This window comes from Myotis yumanensis, unplaced genomic scaffold (assembly GCF_028538775.1).
Source record: "Myotis yumanensis isolate MYYU_CA2020_CCGP unplaced genomic scaffold, mMyoYum1.0.hap1 SCAF_9, whole genome shotgun sequence".
NCBI classification, from domain to species: domain Eukaryota; kingdom Metazoa; phylum Chordata; class Mammalia; order Chiroptera; family Vespertilionidae; genus Myotis; species Myotis yumanensis.
In genome coordinates, this window is record NW_027223760.1 from 67861717 (window position 1) to 67876202 (window position 14486).

Genomic DNA, 14486 nt, shown 5'->3' on the forward strand with positions numbered 1-14486 from the left:
CCCGAAAACAGCCAGAGATGCAAATATATATGCATGAGGACTGTGGGCAAGATACCTAGAGTAAGATTCCTGGTTCAGAGATATCAAGTCTCTGAATAAGTCACTAGTACGTGCCATGAAGAAAAAGTGACCCTGAACTCCTGCCAAGTAGCACTGGTCAAGTCAGATTTACTCTGTGTCCTTTCCTCCCCACACCTCCTCTGACCCAGTAAAGTGAAGAAACCTGGTTAACAAGACAGGGGTCGGGACAGATCAAAGTAAAAGATGGAGAAGGAGAGAAGAAGCCAGGCACACAACCTCTCTCCTTCAGGTGGCTGTCTTACAGTAGTCCAGAGATGGGAAAGGGAAGTTGAGGAGAGAAGTGACTTTTAAACTTTTTATTATTACACTGGACTGAACTTAAAAATACTAAGCATTGCCCTAACCGGTTTGGCTCAGTGGATGGAGCTTTGGCCTGCGGACTGAAGGGTCTCAGGTTCGATTCCAGTCAACGGCATGTACCTTGGTTGTGGGCACATCCCCAATAGGGGTTGTGCAGGAGGCAGCTGATCGATGTTTCTCTCTCATCGATGTTTCTAACTCTCTAGCCCTCTCCCTTCCTCTCTGTAGAAAAACCAATAAAATATATTTTAAAAAAAAATACTAAGCATTCATTGCCTCCGCTGACCTGAATAGTCATGAGACTTGCCCTAAATTTCATCCAGCAGAAAGATAAGATGCAGAACAACGAAATAAATGTAAACAGACTTTATGAGAAACTATTTGTATAATCCTAGAGGCAGGCATATTTATTTTGTTCCGTGTTTTATTCAACATAGTACAAAAGAAGCAATTCATAAAAAATGTTTGTGGTCCTGACCAGTGTGACTCCATTGGAGCATCATTCCGTACTCCAAAAGGTCACGGTTTGATTCCCCGGTAGGGTAATAGTACATACCCAGGTTGTGAATTCCATCCTAACTCGTGGTGTGTAGGGGAGGCAACAGATCAATGTTTCTCTCTTACACCAATGTTTCTCTCTCTACTTCTCCCTCTCTCTTTTTCTGTAAAATCAATAAAAAAATATTTGTAACTGGCTCGAGCTTTTGAAGTCAGTGGTTATACCTCATTCCTTCTCTGAAATAACTTTAAAAATCAGAAATGTAAAGAAATTAGATTCATTTTTCCATATTTATTATTTTCTTTTAATTAAATTACACTTATTTTACTTATCTTATTTTTTTGGCATTATTAACAGAGTTGTTCTCTTAAAGGTTTGTTTTTTTTTTCAAGTGTTTAAGAATTATGCAGAAAGGACTTATGTGAGTGTTCATTCACTTTAATGTGTCTTCCCTCCTGGCACTTCACCAATAAGATTACCCTCCCTCAACCAAAAAAAATGATTAAAAAACATTTGTTTAATCCTTGCCTGAGGATATTTTTCCACTGATTTTTAGAGAGGGAGGGAGAGAGAGCGAGAAAACGAGGGGGGGGGGGGGGGGAGAGCAACACCGATGTGAGAAAGACACATTTATTGGTTGCCTCCACTATGAGCTCAGATTGGGGTCGGGGATCAAACTTGCAACCCAGGTACATGCCCTTGACCAGGAATTGAACCCACGATGCTTTGGTGCACAGGCCAACACTCTAAACATTGAACCACACCAGCCAGGGCAAAAACATGATTTTTAATTTCTATTCATCATTTAAAACTCTTCATGGGAAATTGTACTCAAATAAACACTGAAAATATAAGAAGTAGCCGTTGACCTCTAGGAACTCTCCCTGGTGGCATCAGGGGCCACCAATTGTGTCTTAAAGGAGTCAGGAAGAGATGGGAAACTAGATTGAGCAGCAGCTGATTTTATTTTTCTAACTTTTATCTCAAAGCAATTCATGGCATTTTTAAAAACAATATTTACATAAAATGTCCTTCATTTAAACAATATCCAACACAATCTCATTAGGCTTTTTTGAAAAAAGAAGTTTCCTGGTAATAAAGATGACTTGCGTCTCTCACTGAGGAAAATGCATAACACGTTCTTGGAGCAGAAGTAGATTATAATGTTCTTTTACTAGGATCTCAATTTTGTCATATTGGATCTATTTTTGGTTTTAAATAACTTTATGTTCCCAGAGTTCACTAGTCATGAATTTTATTTCTTTCAAACTTTCATATTTCTGGTAAGACTATTGTATTCCATGTGTTAATGTTCCTTAGATGATCAAAAGTTAGTTCTTTCTTACTCTTACAAACAAGTAGCGGGGAAGACTGACATACAGTAACCTGGCTTAAATCTAATTAAAAAAAAATTAGACTTGGACACATGCCAAGTCACCAAGTTCTCAGAACAAAAAATAAAAAAGATTGCTTTCCTGCATATTTTCTCTATACTAGAAGAGACAGCTCCTTAAACATATTATCAGTCTGAATAAATTCAATAGCGGCTGTCACACAATTTTAGCCAGTTTCTTATTGTTACATAAACAATATTATCACAATCTAAAAATGTCATTAATTTTTACTAGTATTTGCCTATGCTACTTATAATATTTTCATTAAAATTCATGTTATTCCTACAAAACTTTACTACTTAAAATAGATTGACAGGTAGAAAAAGGATATTTTCTTCAGATAAGACATTGTCTCATGTTTAACAATAAATTAATTTGTGTTTTGAAATGCTGGTTGCAATTTCAACATTGCTGTTATTTATGTTGGATGACCAATGCCAATCCTTTTTTTGTATTACTGTGGTATTAAAAATTTTTGAAAGAACAGACATAACTTGGGATTGACTTAAACAAATAAGCACCAAGCGAATGGAACATTGGGCTGTCTCACAGAATCCCAGAGGGCAACTAGATGCTTTAGAAAGTTTTCAACCAAGAAAAGCTCCTGATAGTTCAATGCCAGGGTTTAGTCACCACTCCTTAAAGGCTCTACTGTTAGTAAGACTAACCTCCCAAAGCCACTCAACATTTCCATAACTCAGATCAACATTCCGATGCAGAGGAAAAATAACTAGGAGTGCATAGCATGAACATAGCTACAGGGTGTTATAGAGTGAATTTTGTTTTCCCCCAAGTTCATATATTGAAACATAATCCCCAATATGATGGCATTTGACGGTGAGGCTCTTGGGAGGTGATTAGGTCTTGAGAGTGGGACCCCCATAAATGGGATTACTGCCTTCATAAAAGGGGCCCCAGAGAACTCTGTTATTCCTTCTGCCATGTGAGGACACAAGGAGAAGATGCCATCTGTGAACCAGGAAGTGGGCTCTCCGCAGGCACTGACTCTGCTGACTCTTTGATCTTGGACTTACCAGCCTCCAGAACAATGAGGAAAATATTGTGTTGTTTGTAAGCTGCTCATTTTATGGTGTCCTGGTACAGCAGCCCCGAAAGTCTATGACAGACGTTGGTATTAGAAATAGGGTGCTGCTATAACAGATACCTGTAGATGTGAAAGCAGTTTTAGAACTGGTATCCAATAGAGGCTGGAAGAGTTTAGAGGTACATGCTAGAAGAAGGCTTACATTGTGGTGAATGGGCCTTTAAAGTCAATTATGGTGAGAGCTCAGACAAAAAGAGGAGAACTCTAGAGAAAGCCTCAATCTTCTTAGAAAATATCTCATTTATCCTGAACAGAATGGTGTCAAAAATGTGGACAGGAAGGGCAAGGTGTCAAAAAGAAGCAAGGAACATATTGTTGGACAATGGAGAAAAAGCAGTCCTTGTTCTAAATTAGCAAAAAAAAAAAAACCTTGACTGAATTGTGGTGAGTTTCCAGTGTTTTGTGGAAGGTAAAACTCCCAATTGATGTAACTGTATATTTAGCTGTGAAACTATTTCTAAGTAAAGTGTTAAAGATGTTGCTTGGCTCCTTCTGACCTCCTACAGTAAAATGAGAACAGAGAAACAACTTAAACATAGATTGTTAAACAAAAAAGGAAGCAGCATTTAGCGATTTGAAAATTCTCAGCCTATCTATATTGCAAAATGAGAACACTAAGAATGAGAACACTTTTGATAGTATTAGCATGAATCAGCCATTTTTAGAAAAGCTTGCACAATTCTCTAGGTCTACAGTGTTTGGCAAACTATGGCTCGCAAGCCAAATGCGGCTCTTTGGCCTCTTGAGTGTGGTTCTTCCACACAATACCGACTTCTGCACATGGGCCATGAAGTTTCAATCGCACTGTACTTGCATGCCCACACGTGGTATTTTGGCTCGCGAGCTGCGGTTTGCCGACGGCTCTAGGACAATGGAAGAATGACCCTATAGGTGATTCAGAGATCTTCAGAGCTGCCACTCCCTTGCAGGCAGAGTGCAAGGTTTGGAGTAGGGTGGGCATGCAGCGTCGTTTCAAAGGAGGAGCCACTGGCACCTGCAGGACCTGGATGCTTAGATGTTGAAACACAATCCTCGATGTTTTGATGTTTGGAGGTGGGGACAATGATGGGTGATGAGGACAGGAGGGCAGAGTTTTCATGAATTAGATTAGTGTCCTCATAAAGGAGATTCTGCAGAGCTCCCTTGTCCCCTCTGCCATGTGAGAATAGGGAGAAGACAGTTATCTATGGCGTTTTATTATAGCAGCACAAATGGACAAAGACACAGAGGTTCTACCTCTGTGAGAGTGAAGGTTAGGCTTAGCAAAAAAGTATTGAATACTATATTACAGTTTGCAATTTTCTAGATCTATCTGAAAAATTCAAGCTAAGGAAAAAATAAATTCCAAAACTAAAAAAAAGTGCTTTTAAAATATTAGGACTGCTTGTAGACAAAAATAACTCTTTTAGAAGAGACTTTTAATTATTGGGCAGACTCTAACATTGTATGTTGACTAAATTTAACGTGAAAATTGACATTTGATCTTCCTTTTTGGAAAAATCATTTAATGTAATTGCTTCCTTAAACTGTGGCATACTTAAATACAGGCTCTCAAAGAAGGAACTTCTGGGGTCAGAAAAAATAAAAACTGTCAGCCCAATAGCCAGGAAGATGGGAAATATATTCAATGTACTTGATTAGGCTACTTACTTCTCCAAGTGCAGGCTAATTCACATTAATACTATACCCAGACACATAAACACATTTGTTTTTTTTTTTGTTTTGTGTTTTGTTTTGTTTTTTTTTGTTGTTGTTGTTTTTTTATATTTTAATAATTTTTATTTCTTAAAGTATTACAAAGAGTATTTCATATGTCTCCTTTTTTCCCCCGCTTGACATTCCCCTGGCCCCTACCCCCGCCCCCCCCCCCGCCCCGTGTCTTGTGTCCATTGGTTAATCTTATATGCATGCATATAAGTCCTTCAGTTGGTCTCTTAATCCCCCCCCCAACCCTCCCCAGGCTTCCCACTGTAGTTTAACATTGTGTTCAATGTTGCTCTGCTTCTGTATCTACCCCTGTTCATCAGTCCATACTGGTACCCTTTATTTGTCCCAACCTCACTGGAGTAGTCTCAACCTCACCAGGGCCGTCTGAGCCTCACCAGGGCTGTTTCAACCTCACCGGGGCCGTCCCTACCTCACGGGGGCCGTTTCAACCTGACCGGGGTTGTCCCTACCACACCGGGGCCATTTCGACCTGACCGGGGTTGTCCCTACCAGACTGGGGTCGTCCCTACCTCACGGGGGCTGTTTCAACCTCATCAGGGTCGTTTCTACCTCACGGGGGCCGTTTCAACCTCACCGGGGCCGTCCCGACCTCACCAGGGCCGTTTCAACCTCACCGGGGTTGTCCCTACCACACCGGGGCCGTTTCAACCTGACCGGGGTTGTCCCTACCACACCGGGGCCGTTTCGACCTGACCGGGGCCGTCCCTACCTCACGGGGGCCGTTTCAACCTCACCGGGGTCGTCCCTACCACACCGGGGCCGTTTCAACCTGACCGGGGTTGTTCCTACCACACCGGGGCCGTTTCAACCTCACCGGGGCCATCCCGACCTCACGGGGGCCATCCCAGCCTTACCGGGGAAACAGGAAGTTTGGCCCTCTGTCCCCTGCCGGCGGCTCCCCACCAGACACAATCTCCAGGCGTTCCTGGTGGTTGAACATCCAGCACTCCTGCCCTCCACCAAGTGCACAGACTGCCTGTCTGCTGTCCCCCAGCGCCCCACAAGAGACTGGGACCAGTGGGCATGTTTGTGCGCTTGCTGGTACATCAGTTCCACAGTGCCGGCCCAGTCAGGCCCAGCCCTGGCCGGCCCCGGACCCGACTCTGCCCCCCGATTGCGTCCCTCCCAGATGCAAGGAGCTGAAATCTGCATCCTGCTGGGATGGGCTCTGTACTTGGTGCCTCTGCACATCCTACTCAGTCTCAATGCGCTTCTTTCTATGCGAGGAGTTGAAATCTGCACTTTGTTGGGTTGGGCTCTGTACTTGGTGTCACATCCTACTCAGTCTCAATGTTCTTTCTCTCCTTCCAGTTGTAGAGCTTCCACTGGGCCAACTTTCCCATGGTTCTGTATGATAGGTGTTTGTCTGATATTTGGTAGTTTCGATGTTGTTGTGTGAGGTAGCACGCACAGGTCTCTTCCTTATGCCGCCATCCTGGTTCTCCTGGGTCTGCTTCTTGAGTGTGTCTCCCATGGCTGCGAGCAGTTGAAGTCTGCAATTTGTTGGGATAGGCTGCAAAAGCGCAGGTGGGTCTTTTTGTGCACCTGGCACAGCTTGGATGGGGATGTAAATTGATTAGGGCTGAGACTCAGGGAGTCGCCATGGCAGAGCAAATAGCACTGGCTGAGTCTCCGCGGCCCCTTGAATCTCTGCCAGGGCTTTGTGTCCCCCAGTGCCGGCGAGCAGCTGTGCAACAGAGTCTCCCTCGCTTTCTGATGGTTGCAAGGCCGTGCTGCCTCTCCCCGTAGGGTCTGGTGCCTCATGATCCCGCCTGAACCAGCTCAGTGGATTTGAAAGTTTGCAGAAGCAAAGGTGTTTCTACTTGTGAGTCTGGCACAGCCCAGATGGGAATGTAAATTGCGTAGGGCGGGGTCACAGGGAGTCGCCGGGGCGGAGACTCAGCAGCCCCTTGCCTATCCAGGACACCAGGACTTTGCGTCCCCCAGTGCCGGCGAGCAGCCGAGCGCCAGAGCCTCCCTTGCTTCCTGACCACTGGAAGGCCGTGCCGTCTCTCGCCTTGGGGCCTGGGGCCTCAGAGACCCGCCCGAACCAGCTCAGTGGATTTGAGAGTTTGTAAAAGCACAGTCATTCCCTCTTGTGCCTCTGGCACAGCCCTGAGGGTAGGGCGGGGTCACAGGGAGTCGCCAGCGTGGAGGAAATAGCGATGGCGGCGTCTCTGCGCCCCTCGCCTCCCCGGGACACCAGGACTTCTTGTCCCTCAGTGCCGGCGAGCAGCTGCGTGTCAGAGCTTCCCTCGCTCTCCGACCACTGCAAGGCCGTGGCCGCCTCTCCCTGTGGGATCTGGGGCCTCAGAGACCCGGCCCGAGCAAGCCCAGAGGATTCGAGGGTTCGGTTCGTAAAAAACCGAGAATCCATTTGCAGCCCGCGTGGCGTGTGACTGCGTACCTCTGGTTTTGGTGCCTCCGTAGCTCCCACTCAGTCTCACTGCGCTTCTTTCTTTTCTTCCAGTTGTAGATCTCCCACTGGGCCAACTTCCCCATGGTTCTGAGTGGCGGTTGTTTACTTCATAGTTGATAGTTTCAATGATGCTGTGAGAGAGCAGCACGCACAGGTCTGCTCCCTACGCCGCCATCTTGGTTCCCTTTTGTTTTGTGTTTTGTTTTGTTTTTTTGTCTCCAGAGGAAATCTACTTTGCAACAGCAGGTTATTTTTTAAATGAATTAATTAAAGATATTGTTAATATATTCTATTCTTTAATTCATCAGTTGGGCATTCATAAATTTGTCAATTATGTCAGAACTAATTAGCTTGCTAAATTCAAATATTTTGCAACAACACCCTTGAAGACCATATTTTTCTCTTGAACTTTGCATTTAACGTGTGTTCTTGACTTTAGATTTCTATAGATCATAAGACATTAAATAATAAGCTTCCTCTTTGGCTGATATTTAGAAACATCAAAACATTCCATCTTGAAGTCAGAAGAAGCTGTGAGAACAAGTTTATCCAGGGCATAAATTCTCCCTCTGGTTTAATTAAAGATCGGTAATTAGGATTATTATGTGTTGTGACTTACTCTGAATTCTGATCACTGTGTTTTGTTCCCAGTTGGCCCTTTTGATCTTTTCTTTCATGCTCCATATAATTTTAGCAATTTGAGTCTGAAAAAAAAATTCCTTTGTGACTCAATTTATAAAATAAATGTGCTACAATAGTTTAGGGACATTATTTAAAAAGATATAATAAAAATTTTATGATAAAGTTATTTTTCTTGATGTGTGCTCTACTCAAATTTATTTATCTGTTTTTGTTTTAAAATATAATTATTATAAATTCATTTTTAAATGGTCATCAATTCTCATAGGTAGGTTGTACATATTTGTGTATAACTTATTCCATTCCTTACGATTTTTGAAAAATAAATGATTACTTTAATAATTTCTAAATAGAAGGCACACTATAAACCTTTTTTAAAGGAGGGAAATAGATAAAGGAGACATTTCCTCAAAACTTAAACTTATAAAGTATCAGAATTTAAATCCTTTTTTCCCCTTTTGTCAAATCTTACTATTTCCATTTATCTAAGAGAGTCTAAACACTCATTATAGATGATTAGCTATGAATTCATAATTTAAAAGGTTGGGAAATTTGCCAGATTCACAAATGATGCTTAGCTATTTGAGGTGAATAGAAAGACTATCTGCTGAAGAAATTTGGTCAAACCACATTCAAACATTCATTGTGACACGATGGGGAAATCTTCCACACTATCTCAATATGAACCTCATAGAAAATTAATGACTACTATGAAAAGACCAAGCTTGTGAACTTTATTACTCCAGCCCTGACACCAGCAAACTCAGGAGAAAAAAAAATTTAAGTATTTTAGTTTTTTCTTTTCCTTGGAAAACAGAAAATTCCATCATATTCAAATTTCAACTTTTCAAATAAATTTTCTTTGTATAAACTTAATTGTTGTTAAAATAATGGGCTATATTATTTCTTCAATCAGGTTCTCTATCCCTTGCTCAGTTTCTTCTCCTTCTGGGACTCCTGTGATATTGATGTTGTTATATTTCATGTTCTCACTTATATGTGGAATCTAAGGAACAAAATAAACTGATGAACAAAATAGATGCAGATGTGAACCATGGAACAGGCTGACAAATCTCAGAGGGAAGGGCGGTGGGAGGGCCGTAAAGAGATTAACCAAATAACTTATATGCATATATGCATTGCCCATGGACACAGAAAATAGTGTGGTAAAAGCCTGAGGTGGAGCAGGAGTCAGGTAAAGGGGGGCAATGATGGGAAAAAAGGGGGTACATCTGTAATATTCTCAACAATAAAGATAAATTTAAAAAAATAATAATGGGCTACAGGCCCCAGTAAATTTGATGTTTCACTATAGTCTAAAGAGTAATAATGAAAAATAAGAATCATAAAGTTACGAAAAGTAGATGGAGATATCTGTAATACTATCAACAATAAAAAGCATATTTTAAAAAATAAAATAAAAATAAAATAAAAGTAGATTTATTTTCTTAAACCTGAGATAGGAATAAACAACTGATCATTTAAAATGTAGTATAGCAAATCTTTTTGGTGATACTAACTTAATTTTAATTGTATTTTTCCTTCCTATGACTATAATTCCTTGGCAAACTACCTTAATTCTATTATGGTTTTGCCACTTTAAAATATGTTAACTGAGAGTATTAGTAAGAATATATATACTTGCTTAGTCATTAAAATTTTAGCTGCATTTCAGATGGTAGTAACAAATTCCATTGAGAAATTCTATTATATATTTATCATATTCGTGCTCTATTGGTAGTTTAAAAAATTGTTTCCTGGTATTTTCCTATAAACCTACTGACTATTAATACATGATAAAAAAAGTTTACTTATTATCAGTCATAATAAGCTGGGTAAATATTATGGTAATACACAGCTCAAAATCTCAATGACTTAAAGCACCAAAATTTCATTTTTTCTCTCAAACAAAATGAATGGTGCCACCTGGATTTCTGGCCAGTTGAGGGTCCATCTTCTAAACCTTATACACAGTTTTAACCATTATACTTCTGTTTTATAGACATCAATATGTTCAATTCTCTATTACAAGTCTGACATTATAGTACTCAGTGCAATGGACTAGATCTTGGGGGAGCTATACATACAATAGCCATTATCATTATGGCTCTTTTTGATATATGACTTGCAAATAAAAGTTTAAAATATTAAAAAATACAGAAACATAACAAAAAATGTAAATACCTAATTTTTAAAAAAATATTTCTGGCTCAATTTCTATGCACATGAGTATGCACATGTAAATTTATATGTATAACACTGTATAATCAGGTTTATATTGCAAGTTTGGTTTCATTTAATATTATCCAATGTTATAAAACTTATGTGATGGTGATTTTTAATGAATCTCTACTTTTTCATTAATTATGTAAATTATTTTTGGTCAATTCCCTTTGTTTGAAATTTAGCATGTTTCAAATTTTACTAGTACAAATACCTCAATGAAATAGTTAAACATACATCATTGAGTGCATCTCTAGTAGATAAAGAGAAAATCAGTTGAGGCGACATTTGGGAGTATACGGGAAACAAGAAAAAAGCAGCTTGAGAAAACTTAAAAACCATGAAAAACACAAGTATGGAGAAGATAAAGACTTCTAACTCCCCTCCTTCCCAAAATGGAACAGAATGCTTCTAACTTACTTCCACATCTCATCTTTCTTCTTATATAAACTGCTCTCAAATACACAACCTCCAAAACCACTTCTCCATCATCACTATATTTCTGTGACTATCTGGAAGAAATGATTTTTCTATCTCTTCAATTCATCATGAAAGAATAAGAACGCACACAGATTGCGCAAGCAACAATATATAAACCCATGAATAATGTAATAATGTAGCTCACATTAATAATATAATATTTTTTCTGAGGGAAATTGAGAAGGTGCTTCATTAGTATATAGTTTCACCTTATATGTATGTATTTATACATATCTATTTTTTCATGTAAAAATAACGAATCTGCAAGGTGGGGAAAAGTAAACAGTAGAAAAAGTTTATTAATATTGATCCTTGAAAATTGCATCCTACGCTGTCTTAATGATAACTCAGAACCTCTAAGAAAAGTTTTAATTATTCCTCTGTGTAACAAGGCAAATAATAATACAACAAATATAGACTCTCTATATTAGAATTATAATATTTGTTAATTAAGTTTTCTTTAGTATTTTTAAATGTCATCCACAAACTCTACTGCTATTTTATGTATAAGGCATGTGCTAAAAATGCATCAATGACAGAAATAGGGGAGAGAGAAAGGAGGTTTTCATTTTATGGTAATTCCAGTATTAATGACCTATTTTATAATGAAATGATACTATATTTTTATTATTATACATCAGTCAATAAAAAACAATATTGCATCTGAATGTTTTCCTGCAAATAACTAAATGACAATGTGTCAGCAATGTGTCAGTACACCAGGCTTTGTATGACCTCTAACTCTAAGAAGCTCTTAGAAGGTCACATCATTAACCAAAAGGGTTGGTGTTTTTCTCTGATAGGGAAAGGAATTAGACACTATATTTGTTGTTTCTTACCATTTGACACCAAGATGGTAATAAAATGAGAATAAACTCAACTTCCATAGACACTGCTAGTAACCCACATGTTCTTTCTTTCCCTTTCAATGTTAAGCTTAGCATGAGTGACAGCTGAGGGAATAATTTCCAGTCTCCTCTGCATATAGGTACAGATGTGAAGTTCTAGTCAACGGGGTGTGAAAGAATGTGATGTTCTGAAAGGGAGTGGACATGCCCTGCGTTTTTGCCCGTCTTGCTAACTGGAATGCAAATATCAAATACAAGTCGCTCTCTCAGAGAGAAGCTGCACATTGAGCGTAGCAGACCAGCAAGATGCGAGGCTGGGCCCTGGCACCATAAAGCCATCATATCCCACCTGGAATGTTTTTGTTCTGACTGGCATATAAGAGAGAATTAAACATCTATGTGGGCTAATCCATTGTTACTTTGTCCTTTCATATTGCAGTTAAAATTTTACTCAGCCAACAGAAATCACACGAAACAAATTAAAGTGGGCTGGAATAAGTATGAATAAGGAATTAGTGTTTCTTTGCAGTTTATGGCTCTAACAAGATTGAGCACTATTAATAAATTAGTCACAATTGAATAGTAAAATATTTGTTTCTAAATTTTAAATAAATGAGCCTGCTTATAAGCAAAATCAAAAGAATCTGTGAATAGATATATATTATAGTTATATATAATTTTAGTAATAAACATTTTAACTCAGTGTCTTTAATTGTTAATACTAAAAATATTTGTAAGCAGGATGGATTAGGAGAAAGAAAAAGTTTGCAGAAAAAGAAGAAATAATCTTCTTTTTTTTAGTTGAAAATGGTATTTAACCTGTTGAGTTTGGTAAAGAAATATTTTCTCACAAACATTTTATTTTTAATAATCCTAAAATTATTCACACATTATATATTAGAATGTTTTCTAGTATGGTAGATTATCAATTTCTCTACTACCTAAAATATATTGGAGAATAGGAATTAGTCATCTATAAACCATTAAATCAAAGTTATAAGAAAAAGAAATTCCTATGTGTACTGTTTTATTTGCCCTGCGGCATTTGATTATTTACTAGATACTTTTATACTTTCTAATTATATTAAGGTATTAATAAATATAATCAGTGCCTCTGACGGTGAAATATTTTATATAGATTGTCACAAGTTCTAACGTATTTTTAGCTAGTGCACCAAAGTTCTGAATCATTGTTACTGAACTGATGTTCTATTGAATACCCTAACACCATTTGTACAGGTCAAGCAAACCCTAGCAAACTGGGAATACTAAGGGTAGGTAGAGCAATCTAAGCCCAGTTTTACACTGTTCAGAAGCCAAAACAACTTGCATAGGCATCAGAAGAATGATTTTATGCCCCTTTCTGTCCACAGCTAGCAATATTGACACCTAAAACTGGAAAATTCTGAGGTACTGGAGGCAGGACTCCCACATATCTTTTTTTGGGGAATCACATTAAAATAACGTCACATTAAAATAAGGCCATTCAGGTGAAGCCTGATTGAGGTAGACTAATTATATAATACACCTGGTTGCCATTATTTCCAGCTCTGCAGAAAGCAGAACAACAATTAGCCAATCCATAAGGGCAACGAACCAGGCACTGATCTGGTGGGAAAATTCCTGCTGGTAGGAAAAGATTAATATAACTCAGTCCACAGGACTGCATGGGTTCCATCTAGTTATGGAAACTGCTTCATTTTGTATTGAAACTTGACTTTAAAACTCACCTGGAGAGACTCTCTTTCTTATTTAAAAAAAAAAACAAACAACAAAAAATAAATCAACAACACAAATTGGTCATCAATATGTTACTATGATCATTAAAATATTTTATTGCCTTTTTAAGATATATATAGATATATTTTCTTCTCATATCAACAATTACAAAACTGATTGTCAAACTGCAGTGGGAAGGCCAGAGAGAGTTGGGGGGCAGGAGGGAGGGGAGTAAGAGATCAACCGAAGGACTTGTATGCATGCATATAAGCATAACTAATGGACATAAGACACTGGGGGGTAAGGGAGGGTAGGGGTTTGGCAAGGGCGGGGGGGAAAAAAGGACACTTATGTAATACCCTTTGTAATACTTTAAGTGAAAAAAAAAAAAAAACAATTACAAATAACCTGGCCTATTTAAATTTAACCTCCCATATTAAATGCTGGATTTGCATTAATGGCGCAGACTAAGGAAATAAAATTATTTCTTCCAGAATCATGAAATGAGTTAGGTAATTGACACATACACCACTCAATTTAACAATTACAACACCCCTATGGAGTTACATTGTCTCAATTTTACAGATGAGGAAACTGGTTTTATGATGAAGACACATGACTAGTAAATAGAACTTCCAGATTTAAATTTCCCATCTTACTCTAAAATCTGTATTCTTAGCAACATAGTATGATTCCTTTTTCTATTCTATTAACCAGATAGGTGTTTCTAAAGTTCAAAGAAACACAAAGAATCTTTCAAAATGACTAAGACACTTTAGTTGTTTATAATCCTGATTTAAACTTAGCATAAAGTGAAAATTCAAACTGGAACTATTTCAGGTGCCCTTGCATGTCTCTCAAACTGATCAAGGTGTGGAGGCAAAGGAAAAAGGAAAAACATAAGAGAGGGATAAAGGAAAACAGTAGAAAGAATAATACAGTTGGAAAGGGAGAAGACTATTGAGGGTGACGAAGTGAATGAGAAAAGAGATATCCAGCCCTAATTCCTACTTTTCAGCTACTGTAGTGGAGAAATGCACTTACATCACCA